The 16986-nt window shown below is 40.6% G+C and overlaps 1 pseudogene; it reads left to right on the top strand.

Annotated features, from left to right (window-relative positions):
• The first annotated feature begins 817 nt into the window (after positions 1-817).
• LOC139025076 (zinc finger protein 271-like) lies at positions 818-15377 on the top strand (annotated as a pseudogene).
• The last annotated feature ends 1609 nt before the right edge of the window (positions 15378-16986 follow it).

The raw sequence follows: 16986 nt of genomic DNA, 5'->3' as shown, positions 1-16986 counted from the left end.
CAATGCTGCTGTGTGCTAGCTATTGTAGTAAGCTAAATAACGATATATTGTGTTTTCGCTGTAAAACACTTCAAAAATCGGAAATATTGGCTCTGTTCACAAGATCTTATTCTTCATTAGCTATCCACCATATATTGTTCTGAAATGTTTTATGATGTGTAATTAGTAGTTGACGTTGGTGTCTGTATTTTTCTCTGGCTACTCCCGTGCGATTTCTGACTGTAGCTGTGATGGTGGCTATGATGGTAGCAGTAATGTAAAACTGAATCATAGCTAAAATATGCAAATTTTTCGAACAAAACATAGATTTATTGTGTAACATGTTATAGGACTGTCATCTGAGGGAGTTTTTTCTAGGTTATTTAGGTTGGTTCTAGGTTAGTTAGGTTGGCTTGTGCATGCTACTTGCATCCTACTTGTGCTGTGAAAAATGTCTGTCCTCCTTTTTTATTTGGTGGTGAACTAACATAAATATATGTGGTGTTTTCTCTGTAAAACATTTAAAAAATCGGACATGTTGGCTGGATTGACAAGATGTTTATCTTTCAAATGCTGTATTGGACTTGTTAATGAGTGAAAGTTAAATATTTAAAAAAAATAGATTTTGAATTTCGCGCCGTGCACTTGAGCTGGATGTTGTCATAGGTGTACCGGCGTCGGGATGACGTCTGGCTGCAGCCATAATGTAAAAATGCACTTTTTGTCTGGAAATAAAATAAACATTTATCTGCGTTAACCACTCCAGTCAACAGATGGCGATGTGCGTCTTTCAGTCGACGCTATCAGAGTGACTTATAATCTAGTGGACGGAACACTTCTTCAACAACATCTAGTCAGCCACCTCGGTAGCTTCCTAGCCGAAACATTCAAGCTGTTCAGACTGCTTCGGTGTATATTTGCCTCTGTATTTGAAACATAATTCTGTCATATAACTAGTTTCCCCATTTAATGTCATATTTCCGTTTAGTCAGGTAACGGTAGCTGGCTTGATAAATTTGCCTATCACTAGGCTAGTCGCTAACTAGCTAGGTTAGCTGGCTAACATCCCCGACCATGAATTCACTAAGCTACTCTCCTTCTGCTAATAAAGAGGTCTGCTGGACGGAGAAAGAGGGCCTGTGGCTGAACGTTGTTGTGAAAGAGGAGGATGTCACAGTAAAACAAGAAGTAGAGGGTGAGGCTGTTAGCGTGAAAGAAGAAGAGAAAGACGTTTCAGTGAAAGAAGAGGAAGACGCGTTCAGAGTGAAAGAGGAGGAGGATGTTACAGTAAAAGAAGAGGAGGAAGAGAAAGAGGAGGATGCAGTTTTTGGAGTGAAGGAGGAGGGGGAGATAACTGTCACATTGAAGGAGGTGAAGGAAGAACAAGAACAGGAGGAGGAGATAGGAGATCTGATTAAGACCAGTGAGTACTGTCTTAAAAACAGGAGCACAAACTATTGATGAACTGATGCGTGGTTTTAAAGCAGCGTTCTACTGAATGTTTATGCTTGTGTAACGGATGTGAAATGGCTAGCTAGTTAGCGGGTACGCGCTGCTAGCGTTTCAATCAGTTACGTCACTTGCTCTGAAACCTAGAAGTAGTGTTGCCCCTTGCTCTGCAAGGGCCGCGGCCTTTGTGGAGCGATGGGTAACGANGTTTCAATCAGTTACGTCACTTGCTCTGAAACCTAGAAGTAGTGTTGCCCCTTGCTCTGCAAGGGCCGCGGCCTTTGTGGAGCGATGGGTAACGACGCTTCGTGGATGACTGTTGTTGATGTGTGCAGAGGGTCCCTGGTTCGAGCCCGGGTATGGGCGAGGGGACGGACTAAAGTTAAACTGTTACACTTGAGTATGTTATTATTGAATGTAGGAATTGATAAGTACACTGTAAGATGTGTATACCACCTAAGAGCGGGTCACCAACAAAACCTTAACAATGGATTAGCAAAATCACAACTTCAATGTCAATCAGAATTGTCAAACAAGATATAAATGACAAGGGATGTGTGTTGCTATAGTAACCGTGGGGAGTGATGTGTGTTGCTATAGTAACCCGTGGGGAAAGTGAACAGCCAGACAGTGGACATCTTTGAAAACAAAACCAGGAAGCTACTTCATCGTTACCCAGAAAGGATTTGATGTTGAGATTAAAAACGGCTGCATTGGCCCTTTAATGTAAGATACATACGGCTTCTTATGTGTTTTATTTATCCAACATAACTATCTTACCGTGAATGATTTCAATTAGAATAGTCAACAAGAAACAATAATAATATTAACTACGACTACATACACCCTTCTACACCCGATTTTCATTGTAATTCATGTAAATTAAGTTAGGTTGTAGTTAAGTTAGGTTGGAGTTAAGTTAGGTTTTGAGAGTTTTCAAAAGAGTAATATGTACACATTTTGTGGGACATTCTGTATATTGTAAAATTCGACTGCGTGACATTTAATTTAATATCCAACTTTTAACCTCTGAAATATAGTTAACGTGTTTGCTAATGTTGCTAGTTTAACGTAGTTGCTAAATGTTGATAGAACTGCTTAGTAACCAAAAAGGAAAGAAATTGTGAGTGTTAGATAATACATATCACGAAAACAGATGAATGTTGTCAAGCTATAGACAGATAATAGAGCTCAGCCTATAAACATGACATTATCTATTATTATAGAGCTCTGCTCAGCATATAAACATGACATTATCTATTATTATAGAGCTCTGCTCAGCCTATAAACATGACATTATCTATTATTATAGAGCTCTGCTATAAACACGAGAGAAAGATTAGATTTTATGTTCTACATTATTATTATTATTATTATTACAGCGGCCACCAAGTTTTTATTAAATGATGGAATGTTCTGAAAACTGACTTCGGGTTTTGGAGGAATCTAGCCTCACAGGAAGACAGTTTTATTTTATGGAGGTTTAATTCAGTTCTCTGTTTAGTATTTAACTAGATACTCTGTTTGTCTTTGGTAGGAGAGGGACCAGACTCTCACTCTGACAGCGGGGAGAGTCCTTCAGGAGAACCAGACCCAGAGACGCCCAAACCAGCGAGACAACACCACTGCTCCAATTGTGAAAAGAGTTTTACCCATCAAGGGAGCCTGAAAGCGCATGAGAGAATACACTCAGGAGAAAAACCTTACCAATGTTCCCGGTGTGAAAAGAGTTTTACTCGGTTAGGGAGCTTGTTGTTCACTATATAATTGGGACATTTCAAACATGTTAATTATTAAATAGATTAATATTAGTATTTCTTCATTCAGATTGTCATTGTAAATGTGAATTGGTTCTCAGTTGACATCTCTGATTAAATAAAGGTGAAATAAAGTAAATGCCATGTTATCTTTGGGAAGTCTATTTGATTCTAAATTGGGACTATGAGAATATTTTGAAGATAAATACACAAGGCAGAGTACGAGAGAGACAGAGGACGAGAGGTCAATACAGTAATCAATGGAAATAGTGTTTTTCCTGTAATAGGGAATTATTGATCAATGGAAATAGTGTTTTTTCTATAATAGGGAATTATTGACCAATGGAAATAGTGTTTTTTTCTGTAATAGGGAATTATTGACCAATGGAAATAGTGTTTTTTCTGTAATAGGGAATTATTGATCAATGGAAATAGTGTTTTCCTGTAATAGTGAATTATTGACCATTGGTTCAGCGACATGGGAGGATGTAGAGGTTCACTACCGTTCAACAGGTTGGGCTCACTTAGAAATGACCTTGTTTTTAAAAGAAAGCCATTTTTTGTCCATTAAAGTAACATAAAATTTATCAGAAATACAGTGTAGACATAGTTAATGTTGTAAATGACTATTGTAGCTGGAAACGGCTGATTTTTTATGGAATATCTGCATAGGCGTACAGAGGCCCATTATCAGCAACCATCACTCCTGTGTTCCAATGACACGTTGTGTTAGCTAATCCAAGCTAATCCAAGCTAATCCAAGCTAATCCAAGCTCATTTTAAAAAGGCTAATTGATCATTAGAAAATCATTTTGCAATTATGTTAGCACAGCTGAAAACTGTTGTCCTGATTAAACAAGCAATAAAACTGGTATTCTTTAGACTAGTTGAGTATCTGGAGAAATGTAACCTCTCAAATTCATAGACAGGTGTTGTGTTTTTTTTACCCATAAGTAGTTTTTTCCCCGGAGACTGTAGTGCCACTTTCTCAAAATGAACATAAATGCTGTAGGAGGAGGGGTCTGTGTTTTACCAGGAGACCGGGGCAGATCTCGATGCCTTGTCTACGCACACTCTGCATGTGTTGCTACCTTGCTGAAAACCCTCACAATTGCTGGCCAACAGATTTTGTCATGGAGTTTTCATTCAGTAGGGTTTAGAGTACATTTCATCTTAAGCCTTTTAAATACGGTTGAATACCTTTTAATTAGAATGTTGTCAACAGACTCTATAGAATACATGGAGAATGGAGAGAACAGAATCTAGTTCTAGAATCTAATCTATCAATTAAATGGAGAGAACAGAATCTAGTTCTAGAAACGAATCTATCAATTAAAGAAAGTCATCATCATAAAAATACTCTGATCTTGTAGATTATTTAGGTACATTTTAGTGTTAGGAAAGTATGTATGAATCATAAAAAACAATAGTCCTATAAATCTACCCTAGTTCTTACTAATCAAGGAAGTGTGATGACAACGGCCCAATCGTACATTTACATAAGTGTTCAGACCCTTTACTCAGTACTTTGTTGAAACACCTTTGGCAGCGATTGCAGCTTTGAGTCTTCTTGGGTATGTCGCTACAAGCTTGGCACACCTGTATTTAGGGAGTTTCTCCCATTCTTCTCTGGAGATCCTCTCAAGCTCTGTTCGGTTGGATGGGGAGTGTCGCTGCACAGCTATTTTCATGTCTCTCCAGAGATGTTTGATCGGGTTCAAGTCCGGGCTCTGGCTGGGACGCTCAAGTACAACAGTGCAGTAATATCGAACAACTTCACAACAATACACACATCTAAAGGAATGGAATTAAAAATGTATACAAATTTAGGGGAGTAATGTCAGAGCGGCTTAGACTAAGATACAGTAGAATACAGTATATACATATGAGATGAGTAATGCATAGACTAAGATACAGTAGAATAGGATAGAATACAGTATATACATATGAGATGAGTAATGTGTAACAGTTTAACTTTAGACGGTCCCCTCACCCCGACACGGGCACGAACCAGGGACCCTCTGCACACATCAACAACAGTCACCCACGAAGTGTCGTTACCCATCGCTCCACAAAGGCCGCGGCCCTTGCAGAGCAAGGGGAACCACTACTTCAAGGTTTCAGAGCAAGTGACGTAACCGATTGAAAGGCTACTAGCGTGCACCACCGCTAACTAGCTAGCCATTTCACATCCGTTACAAATGCATAGACTAAGATACAGTAGAATAGGATAGAATACAGTATATACATATGAGATGAGTAATACATAGACTAAGATACATTAGAATAGGATAGGATACAGTATATACATATGAGATGAGTAATACATAGACTAAGATACAGTAGAATAGGATAGAATACCGTATATACATATGAGATGAGTAATACATAGACTAAGATACAGTAGAATAGGATAGAATACAGTATATCAGGTGAGTAATGCAAAATGCAGTTGCCGTACCAGGCGGTGATACAGCCTGACAGGATGCTCTCAATTGTACACCTGTAAAAGTTTGTGAGGGTTTAAGGTGCCTAGCCAAATTTCTTCAGCCTCCTGAGGTTGACGAGTCACTGTTGCGCCTTCTACTTCACACTGTCTGTGTTTGGTGGACCATTTCAGTTTGTCAGTGATGTGTACGCCGAGGAACCTGAAGTTTTCCACCTTCTCCACTGCGGTCCCATCGATGTGGATAGGGGGGTGCTCCCTCTGCGGTTTCCTGAAGTCCACGATCATCTCCTTTGTTTTGTTGATGTTTGGTGAGAGGTTATTTTCCTGGCACCACACTCCCAGGGCCCTCTCCTCTGCCCTGTAGGCTGTCTCATCATTGCTGGTAATCAGGCCTACTACTGTTGTGTCGTCTGCAAACTTGATGATTGAGGCTTGCGTGGCCACGCAGTCATGGGTGAACAGGAAGTACAGGAGGGGGCTGAGCACCCATCCTTGTGGGTATCAGCGAAGTGGAAGTGTTTTTTCCTACCTTCACCACCTGGGGGTGGCCCGTCAGGAAGTCCAGGACCCAGTTACAAAGGGCGGGGTTTAGAACAAGGGCCTCAAGCTTAATGAAGAGCTTGGAGGATACTATGGTGTTGAATGCTGAGCTATAGTCAATAAACAGCATTCTTATGTAGGTATTTCTCTTATCCAGGTGGGCAGTGTGATGGTGATTGCATCGTCTGTGGATCTATTGGGGCGGTAAGCAAATTGAAGTGGGTCTGGGGTGTCAGGTAAGTTGGAGGTGATATGATCCTTGACTAGTCTCTCAAAGCACTTCATGATGACGGAAGCAACAGTGTTTTAGTTCAGTTACCTTTGCTTTACGGGCTCCCGAGGAGCGCAACGGTCTAAGGCACTGCATCTCAGTGCAAGAGGCGTCACTACAGTTCCTGGTTCAAATCCAGGCTGAATCACATCTGGCCGTGATTGGGAGTCCCATAGGGACGCACAGTTGGCCCAGCATCGGCCGGGGTAGGCCGTTATTGTAAATAAGAATTTGTTCTTAACTGACTTGCCTAGTTAAATAAAAATATTGTGGGTATTGGGTGTAGATTGATGAGGAACATTTTCTATTTAATCCATTTTAGAATAAGGCTGTAATGTAACAAAATGTGGAAAAAGTCAAGGGGTCTGAATACTTTCAGAATGCGCTGTAAACTAAAGTAAAAAAATAAGTTAATTAAATACATTTAAAATTAACTTTATCTGAAAATAAAATATGATCCTCAACTGCGTTTCCCCCGCCAGTCAGCAGACGGCGATGTGCGTCTTTCAGGTGATGCTGCCAGCGTGACGTATAATATAGTGGACGGTTCTTCATAAACAGCTCGTCAACTACCTCGGTAGCTTGCTAGCCAACATAGCCGAAAGATTCCAGCTATTTATACGCTTTCGGTGTATATTAGCTACTGTGTTTTAGACACACTTCTGTTGTATTTACTTGTTGACCTATTTAATTGAATATTACGTTATTTTGTATTAGTCAGCTATAGTAGCTGGCTGGTTAAATAAGCACTAGCCTGGTTGCTATTGATAGCTAGCTAGCTAAGATCCCCGAACATGAGCTCCCTAAACTACTCCCCTCCTGTTAAAGAAGAGGGGGTCTGCTGGACGGAGAAAGAAGCTCTGGGGCTGAACATTGTCGTGAAAGAGGAGAAGGAAGAGAAGGATGTTACAATACAAAAACAAGTAGAGGGTGAGGCTGTTACCGTGAAAGAAGAAGGGAAAGACGTTACAGTGAAAGAGGAGGAAGACGCGTTCAGTGTGAAAGAGGAGGAGGTTGTTACTGTGAAAGAAGAGGAAGGGAAAGAGGAGGATGCAGTTTTTGGAGTGAAGAAGGAAGGGGAGATTACTGTCACATTGAAAGATGAAGAGGAGGAAATAGGAGATCTGATTAACACCAGTAAGTACCGCCTTAAATTTGTTTTTAACTTTGGATATTCGGAGTTGGCTCGTCAATACCTCTTTAACGGAGGGCCCTAGGATGATGACTGATATGTTTAGAATCAGACGACGTAGAGAGCAAGCTCACCTTTGTTTTCTCCGTTCCGTTTCCAAAAAGTGACTTAACATATGCTGACCGCAGACTGGGGGGCACTGCATGTGGTGATTTTAATGTAGTGATGTTTTACTACACACCGTGCCCCCCAATAGTGCCATGTGAGTGTTGGGTTGGCTACACCAAAGATTATGGATATACTGACAAGATGTCTCTCCGCCCTAACAAGGGGAGTCGTTGTCCACAAAGCGGCACTGTGGGTTGTCTAGCTCCCGCCTAYCCTTTCTTTGRAWTGGTGGATWCATCTTATTATTGTAATCTATTGTTTATATTCTATGAGGGTKKTTGWCGTCAACCGCCTGTATTCAATGGAGAGAGATGCTAAGCTACTAGCATGAATATGCATAGCGATCTGGAGATCATTTCATTTTAAGTCATTTAGCAGACGCTCTTTATCCAGAGCGACTTAACAGTAGAGTGGCATACATTTTATTACATTTTTTTACATACTGAGACAAGGATATCCCTACCGGCCAAACCCTCCCTACCGGCCAAACCTCCCTAACCCGGACGACGCTATGCAATTGTGCGCGCCCACCGGATCTCCCGGTTGCGGCCGGCTGCGACAGAGCCTGGGCGATACCCAGCCCAGCCTGGGCGTGAACCCAGAGACTCTGGTGGCGCAGCTAGACTGCGATGCAGTGCCCTAGACCACTGCGCGCCTTACCGGGAGACCTACCTGGTTAAACTATCATTATGACATCATGGCCCCCTGGTTAAACTATATTATGACATCATGGCCACCTGGTTAAATAAAAAAAACATCAGTTCAACAACTGCAGAGTTTGTGCCTCTGTATTAAGCCAGTACCTGTACTATGTTAATCAGGGAAACGGTCTCTCAAAACACTTTATGGCTAAGTCTCATCCGTAGAACCATCGGATGCCTTAAGATGCGTTTGGGAAACCGGGCCCAGATATCCAGGTTTCCCTCCTTCCTTTTTCGATGTGACAGTCATCTCCCCCTCCTCTCTTTCACCCAAGCTGCATTCTCCCCTCTTCTTTTACTGTAAAATCCTCTTCTCTTTAATCTGAACGCGTCTTCCTCTTCTTACTGAAACGTCTTTCTCTTCTTTTTTCACTGTAACAGCGTATTCCCCTCTACTTCTTGTTTCAGCGTAACGACAACCCTATAGTGTTTTTATCAAAGTTGTCGGTATGTCACGTGTCCACATAACAACTTAAGCATTACGAAACTTCTGTTAGATCAAGTAAACCTCACGTAGCAAATTAGCCATTCATTTTGTTGTTGACCAAATTCGACACTTTCCACATCGGGTTGATAATTGTTTCCACTTGGATACAACCTTCTGTAGCCTACTGGCATGACCTAGAGAGTTACAACCTACTGTAGCCTACTGGCATGACCTAGAGAGTTACAACCTACTGTAGCCTGCTGGCATGACCTAGAGAGATACAACCTACTGTAGCCTACTGGCATGACCTAGAGAGATACAACCTACTGTAACCTACTGGCATGACTTAGAGAGATACAACCTACTGTAACCTACTGGCATGACCTAGAGAGATAAAACCTACTGTAGCCTACTGGCATGACCTAGAGAGATACAACCTACTGTAACCTACTGGCATGACCTAGAGAGATAAAACCTACTGTAACCTACTGACATGACCTAGAGAGATACAACCTACTGTAACCTACTGGCATGACCTAGAGAGTTACAACCTACTGTAACCTACTGGCTTGACCTAGAGAGTTACAACCTACTGTAACCTACTGGCATGACCTAGAGAGATACAACCTACTGTAGCCTACTGGCTTGACCTAGAAAGCTAAAGTTATAAAATTCCTGGATTTTAAATGAATATTTTCCAGTATTAATGATAATTTGTATCTTCCTATCCACATGTGGAATCCCTCTCCTTTGTCGTCCTCTCTACACCAATAACAGACAACTACTGTGGGACTCCCAATCACGGCCGGATGTGATACAGCCTGGATTCGAACCAGGGACTGTAGTGACACCTCTTGCACTGAGATGCAGTGGCTTAAACCGCTGCATCCGTGTGTGTGTTAACTATTAGAATGCTGTACTAGAATGCTTAAAAGGCCTCTAAAATTTTAAATATCGGTTATCAGTATCGTTTTTTGGGGCAAGGAAAATATTAGATATCGGTATTAGCCAAAAATGTAATATCGGTGCATCCCTTTATTCTAAAATGTTTCACAATACCCCATAATGACATCACAATACCCCATAATGACATCACAGTACCCCATAATGCCAAAGCAAAAACAGGTTTAGGTTTTTTTCAAATGTATTGAAACTATTCCCCAGGATAACTAGTCTCAGAGTAATGTACGATCCCAGGATAACTAGTCTCAGAGTAATGTAAGATGCTTGGAAAAAGAAGCTGAAAAGAATAACAGAACGGCACCATTAGAACTAAAATGTGTCGCCTGGATGTCAGACCCCCAACCCTCCAAACTGTAAATAAATAATAAAATGTATATCCTGGATGTCAGACCCCCAACCCTCCAAACTGTAAATAAATAATAAAATATGTCACCTGGATGTCAGACCCCCAACCCTCCAAACTGTAAATAAATAATACAATGTGTCTCCTGAATGTCAGACTCCCAACTCTCCAAACTAAATAAATAATAAAATGTGTATCCTGGATGTCAGACCCCCAACCCTCCTGTCACGCCCTGGCCTTAGTTATCTTTGTTCTCTTTATTATTTTGGTTAGGTCAGGGTGTGACGAGGGTGGTTGTACTGTCTAGGTTTTTTTTGTAGAGTTATGGGGTTGTGTTCATTATAGGTGTTTATGTAAGTCTATGGTTGCCTAGATTGGTTCTCAATTAGAGGCAGGTGTTTATCGTTGTCTCTGATTGGGAACCATATTTAGGCAGCCATGTTCTTTGGGTATTTTGTGGGTGATTGTTTTCCTGTGTCAGTGTTTGTGCCACACGGGACTGTTTCGGTTTGTTCACGGTTATTGTTTTTTGTATTTGTGTTCATGTTTAGTTTTCTATATTAAAACATGGACACCTACCACGCTGCGTATTGGTCTGATCCTTGCTACACCTCTTCAGAGGAAGAAGAGGAAGACAGCCGTGACACCTCCAAACTGTAAATAAATAATCAAATATGTCTCCTTGGCAACATTAGAACCTCAGCACATTTACTGTGTACTGGGTCGAGACAAAGGAATGATGTAAACAAATAATCCAAAATATTTTTGTCAATGAGACAGTATATAAACAAAGGAATGACCGAACCCCCTTTGGTGACTGAATGCTTGTAAGGAAAACTAGATGATCAAAACATTAGATCACATCAAATAAGCCTGAGTGGTTTCACCTCCTCCCAGACTATACTGGATTCTACAGTTATAACTTAACATAGTTATTCCAAAGGTGGGCTACTTACTATCCACTATCCACGCAAGTCACCGTTGCTGATCTATTTTATTTATTTATTTCACCTTTATTTAACCAGGTAGGCAAGTTTAGAACAAGTTCTCATTTACAACTGCGACCTGGCCAAGATAAAGCAAAGCAGTGTGACACAGGCAACAACACAGAGTTACACATAGAGTGTAACAAACATACAGTCAATAATACAGTAGAAAAATAAGTCAAAGATAAAGCACAGAGATACTTAGCTCATAATGTGTAGAGAACTGTTCCTTGATGGATAGGCTATTGTACAACACACAGAGCTATTTTCCTTTATTTGTTGTTAGGTGAAGTTATGGGTCCTACAGTAGGTCTACGTTGTTAGGTGAAGTTATGGGTCCTACAGTAGGTCTATTATTGTTAGGTGAAGTTATGGGTCCTACAGTAGGTCTATGTTATTGTTAGGTGAAGTTATGGGTCCTACAGTAGGTCTATGTTATTGTTATGGGTCCTACAGTAGGTCTATGTTGTTGTTAGGTGACGTGATGGGTCCTACAGTAGGTCTATGTTATTGTTAGGTGAAGTTATGGGTCCTACAGTAGGTCTATGTTGTTGTTAGGTGAAGTTATGGGTCCTACAGTAGGTCTATTTTATTGTTAGGTGAAGTTATGGGTACTACAGTAGGTGTATGTTATTGTTATGGGTCCTAGAGTACACTATGTATGTCATGCAACAACAACCAAAGTGCTTCTTCATTCATTACAGGTATATTTGTTGTTAGGTGAAGTTATGGGTGGCGCAGTGGTCTAGGGCACTGCATCGCAGTGCTAGCTGCGCCACCAGAGTCTCTGGGTTCACGCCCAGGCTCTGTCGCAGCCGGCCGCAACCGGGAGGTCCGTGGGGCGACGCACAATTGGCATAGCGTCGTCCGGGTTAGGGAGGGTTTGGCCGGTAGGGATATCCTTGTCTCAGTATGTAAAATGTAATAAAATGTATGCACTCTACTGTAAGTCGCTCTGGATAAGAGCGTCTGCTAAATGACTAAAATGTAAATGTAAAAATGTTATGGGCCAATTTGGCAAACAGTGTACAAACCCTCATTGTCAGGCTGATGGAAAAGCCAAAGAGCATTTTACTGGTTGAAGTGTTTTTTAAATACAAAGTGGTTGATTTGAGATGATGACACAAACATTATATTAAACAGGACATTCAAACGAGCCTTACAATTATAATCCAAAGCAGTGTGAAATGCACTAATAAGCAACCTGGACAAAACTCCCCCAGTTTTTCCATATTCACATTCAGATTTTTGCTCCTGGCAGATATACTACATCCATAACTATCGGTTTCCTCATTAGCAGGGAGGAGTTTCTACAACCAAATTGCATGTGCATCACCCTCGTGCCACAATTTTATTAAACACAGAAAGGGGCCTATATTGGAGACCAAAAGTCGTCTGGCACAGAGTTTCAACAACATGAATAACTTATTTCTAGCCTACAACTTTAGATGTTACTACTAATGTGAAAAGAAGACAAAATATGACTGTTCTTGCTCATTTTAAGACAAATGTCAAATAGTCATTACATTCATTACAGACGTCAATTGTTGTACAACATCATGGCTACGCTGTTGGCATCAACTTTTACAGAGGATTTCCGCTGTTGTGGGCCTTTAACCATCTGTCTGACTTTGTTGTTCACACAGGAGAGAGACGGGACGGCCGTGGATCCTCTGGGGAGCCTCAACAACATCATGGTGCAGAGAAGAGTCTCTCCACATTAGAACACATCAAGAAACACCCGCAGAGATCCACAGGGAAGAAACCTCACTGCTGCTCTGACTGTGGGAAGAGATTCACCTCCTCATCAGGCATTAAAATTCATCAGAGAACACACACAGGAGAGAAACCGTATAGCTGTACTCAATGTGGGAAGAGTTTTACGCATTCAACCAGCCTGATATCACACCAGAGAACACACATAGGAGAAAAACCTTATAGCTGTACTCAATGTGGGAAGAGTTTTACTCATTCATCCAGCCTGATATCACACCAGAGAACACACACAGGAGAGAGACCTTATAGCTGTACTCAATGTGGKAAGAGTTTTACTCATTCAACCARCCTGATATCACACCAGAGAACACACACAGGAGAGAGACCTTATAGCTGTGGTCAATGTGGGATGAGTTTTACTCAGCTAAGCAGCCTGATATCACACCAGAGAACACACACAGGAGAGAAAAGGTATAGCTGTGATGAATGTGGGAAGAGTTTTTATACATCTAGCCATCTTACTGTACACCAAAGAACACACACAGGAGAGAAACCGTATAGCTGTACTCAATGTGGGAAGAGTTTTTTTACATCTAGCCACCTGAAGATACACCAGAGAATACACACAGGGGCGAAACCTTATAGCTGTACTCAATGTGGGAAGAGTTTTTTAACATCTAGCCAACTGAAGATACACCAGAGAACACACACAGGAGAGAAACCATATAGCTGTGGTCAATGTGGGAAGAGTTTTACTCAGCTAAGCAACATGATGTCACACCAGAGAACACACACAGGAGAGAAATCATATAGCTGTGATGAATGTGGGAATAGTTTTACAAAGTTGTGTAATCTGACTATTCACCAGAGAACACACTCAGGAGAGAAACCTTATAGCTGTACTCAATGTGGGAAGAGTTTTTTTACATCTAGCCATCTGAAGATACACCAGATAACACACACAGGAGAGAAACCGTATAGCTGTGATCGATGTGGGAAGAGTTTTACTCAGCAAAGCAGCCTGATTTCACACCAGAGAATACACACAGGAGAGAAACCTTTTAGCTGTACTCAATGTGGGAAGAGTTTTGCTCACCTAAGCAGCCTGATACCACACCAGAGAACACACACAGGAGATAAACATAGCTGTGATCGATGTGAGAAGATTTTACTCAGCTAAGCAGCCTGATATCACACCAGAGAATACACACAGGGAGAGAAACCTTATTAGCTTGTACTCAATGTGGAATAGTTTTACTCACCTAAGCAGCCTGATATCACACCAGAGAACACACACAGGAGCGAAACCATATAGCTGTAATGAATGTGGGAAGAGTTTTCCTAGGTCTAGCAATCTGACTCTTCACCAGAGAACACACACAGGAGAGAAACCTTATAGCTGTAATCAATGTGGGAAGAGTTTTGTTCAATCTGGCAATCTGAGAGTACACCAGAGAACACACACAGGAGAGAGACCTTATAGCTGTACTCAATGTGGGAAGAGTTTTTTTACATCTAGCCATCTGAAGATACACCAGAGAACACACACGGGAAAGAAATCTTGAGATCATCTGATAAAAGATCTCTGATCAAGTAATAGAAAATACATACATGAAGGAGTTGTTTCATGATATCAATGAATTAATGTCACAATGTAGAATGTTTTAACATTGTAGAAGGAGTATTTTAATGTCACAATGTAGAAGCCTAAACGTTTGCCCCCTTATCATTTGATTTCAACATGATATGGATATTAGCCTCAGGGGGAAAATCTAGGCTCTGAATTGGAAGAGTACTATTTATGTGATTTAACAAAAAGTTACTCACAAAAACAGAGTTCTGTTACACTTACCACGTTGGTGACCCACTTGAATCAAAATGCAACACTTCAAAATGTAGCGAGCTGTTTTCTACAAATTATCCTTTAACCAGGGATGTACACATTATTCCCAGATTCCGTGTGGTTTTTGAGCTGTTAGTTTTAACAGGACGTGCAACCTCATCTTCCTCCTCTCGCACAATTGATTTTAGCATGATATCGATGAGTTATTGTTATGAATTTTATGAATAATGACTAAATTATGTATACATTTAACCTAGAACTATAACTAATTGAATTCTACCCTGTTTTTCTGTATTGATAAATAATGTTAGTTCATAAGAAAGAGGTTATGTAGCATGTACATGGGAAGAGAGGAAGGTATGTGTGTGCCTAAGGAAARCAAAGTGGATCATTAAACTATGTTTGAACCAACCCGGCAAAAACTCTGGGGAAATAAGAGAAGACATGGAGAGCCCCTCCAGATTTCCCGTATCTAGAGGGGACTGGAACTGTCAGCTGTGTGGTAATAAACTTTGGTGAGACTCCAGGAGAGAAAGAGAGAATCCAAAGTTTAGTGTGTATGTATGTGCGTAGGTTAAGAGAATAGTATAAAAATAACGTTTTTTGTATATGCACAGCAGATCTCTCGTAAATAAACTTTGCTGACAATTGTATACTGGACTCTGTCTTTTTCATTTTAATAAGAACCAAATTGTTAGTAACAGACAGAGTAGTTTAAGTGAAGTTCAGTTTATGAACATTGAGAAAGAAATTCTCTTAACAGTTATGACAAATAAGTGTTGCGTTCCTTTGTTTAGCGACCCCTACATTTAAATGCATCACTCCAAAATGTAGCTGACTGTATTCTGCAGGTTGTCCTCTAACCAGTGAGCTAAAAGATATCTCCCATTTCCATGTGTTTTTTTAGTTTAGTTTCAACTGCAAGTACAACCTGATTTCCCCCCTAATCGATATCAGTGATTTATTGCTACTTGTCAAAACAACAGCGTTTTTGGTGCTTGTGTCCATGGTGAGGACAACTTGGTTTCTGATTGTCTCAAGGTTGGGCAGTCAAAAAGATTTGTGTTTAGAGTTTAGCCAGTGCGTTCCATGGATCACAAATTATTTTGACTTTCCGTATTAGAGATGCGTTTTGTTTGGGCTCGAGAGTTCTAGAAGGAGTGAGTTTTAGGAAGGGAAAAAATACACTATTTTTTTTATTGTTTTTAATTGTTGACAGCCAGTAGACACCATGTTTATATAGGTGAAGGTGAAGCATTGTAGTTGATTATAATGTGAAAAGGAAGTTATTTTCTGTTGGTTGGTGGTGCGCATTCTCTTAATTAAGGTGTTAGTCTTTGGTTTTTCCATTTATGTTTTGAGGTTGGACTTTAGAGCGTCTAGTTCGTTAGCACGTAGGACGCACTGATTGGTGTCACCTCGTTAGTCAGTATGCGTTACACCTGTGCTGGCTTGTCCATCTCGTTAGTGGGAAGGTGTTTCACCTGAGCTGGTCCAGGTTCTATTTAAGAGTGTCTGGCCCAGTGCTCCAGTTGTCTTGATAGATGTGGAGAGTCAACACCTTTAGTTGCTCCACCTTTTTTGGTTTGCTTCCTGTCTTTAAGTTTGGTGTGGGTTTTTCTTTTGTTTCCTTCTTCTTGGGCAGATTTAGTGGGTCTCATGGTGGGTGTCTTTTATGTCCCAGTTGTTGTTACTAGTCAACTTTCAGTGGACACAGAGCAAAACTGCAACATTATGTTATAATACTTTTATTGCATCAAATGGTTGTTTTATGCAACAGAATAGAGGGTTCTTAGAACTATTGTGTCTGTGTGTTCTACTGAGGATGGGCCTCTGGGAGATGACACTGACAGGAGATTTACAATGTCTTTTGGGTGATAAAACCTAAAGAGACCACATTCCAGAGCATGAGTTACTGTTTCTGTTCTATATAGTACCAGGGAGAGATGAGCCCCTCCTAAAAAAAAGCTTGTATTTTGGGATGGATATTGCATCCAATTAATATTTTAATCAATGGCATTTCCTTAGGGTGCTCATTAGTCTTTCAGTTGTTAGTCTTCTGTTTGTTGTGTACTAAATATTTAATTTTTTATTTTTTCCTGTGAAGCCATTGTGTTGCATCCATGTCTGAAATGTGCTGTATAAATAAAGCTTGATTTGATTTCAACAAATGAACCCAATGACTGACCAATCAACAGACTCTTGGTCCCTCTTAGTATTTATTAATGAATAGAATACAGTATATACATATGAGATGAGTAA

The sequence above is a fragment of the Salvelinus sp. IW2-2015 genome, unplaced genomic scaffold (genome assembly GCF_002910315.2).
Source record: "Salvelinus sp. IW2-2015 unplaced genomic scaffold, ASM291031v2 Un_scaffold2233, whole genome shotgun sequence".
Taxonomy (NCBI): Eukaryota; Metazoa; Chordata; class Actinopteri; order Salmoniformes; family Salmonidae; genus Salvelinus; species Salvelinus sp. IW2-2015.
Note: the sequence above shows the minus strand (reverse complement) of the source record. Positions and strands in the feature narration are given on the sequence as shown.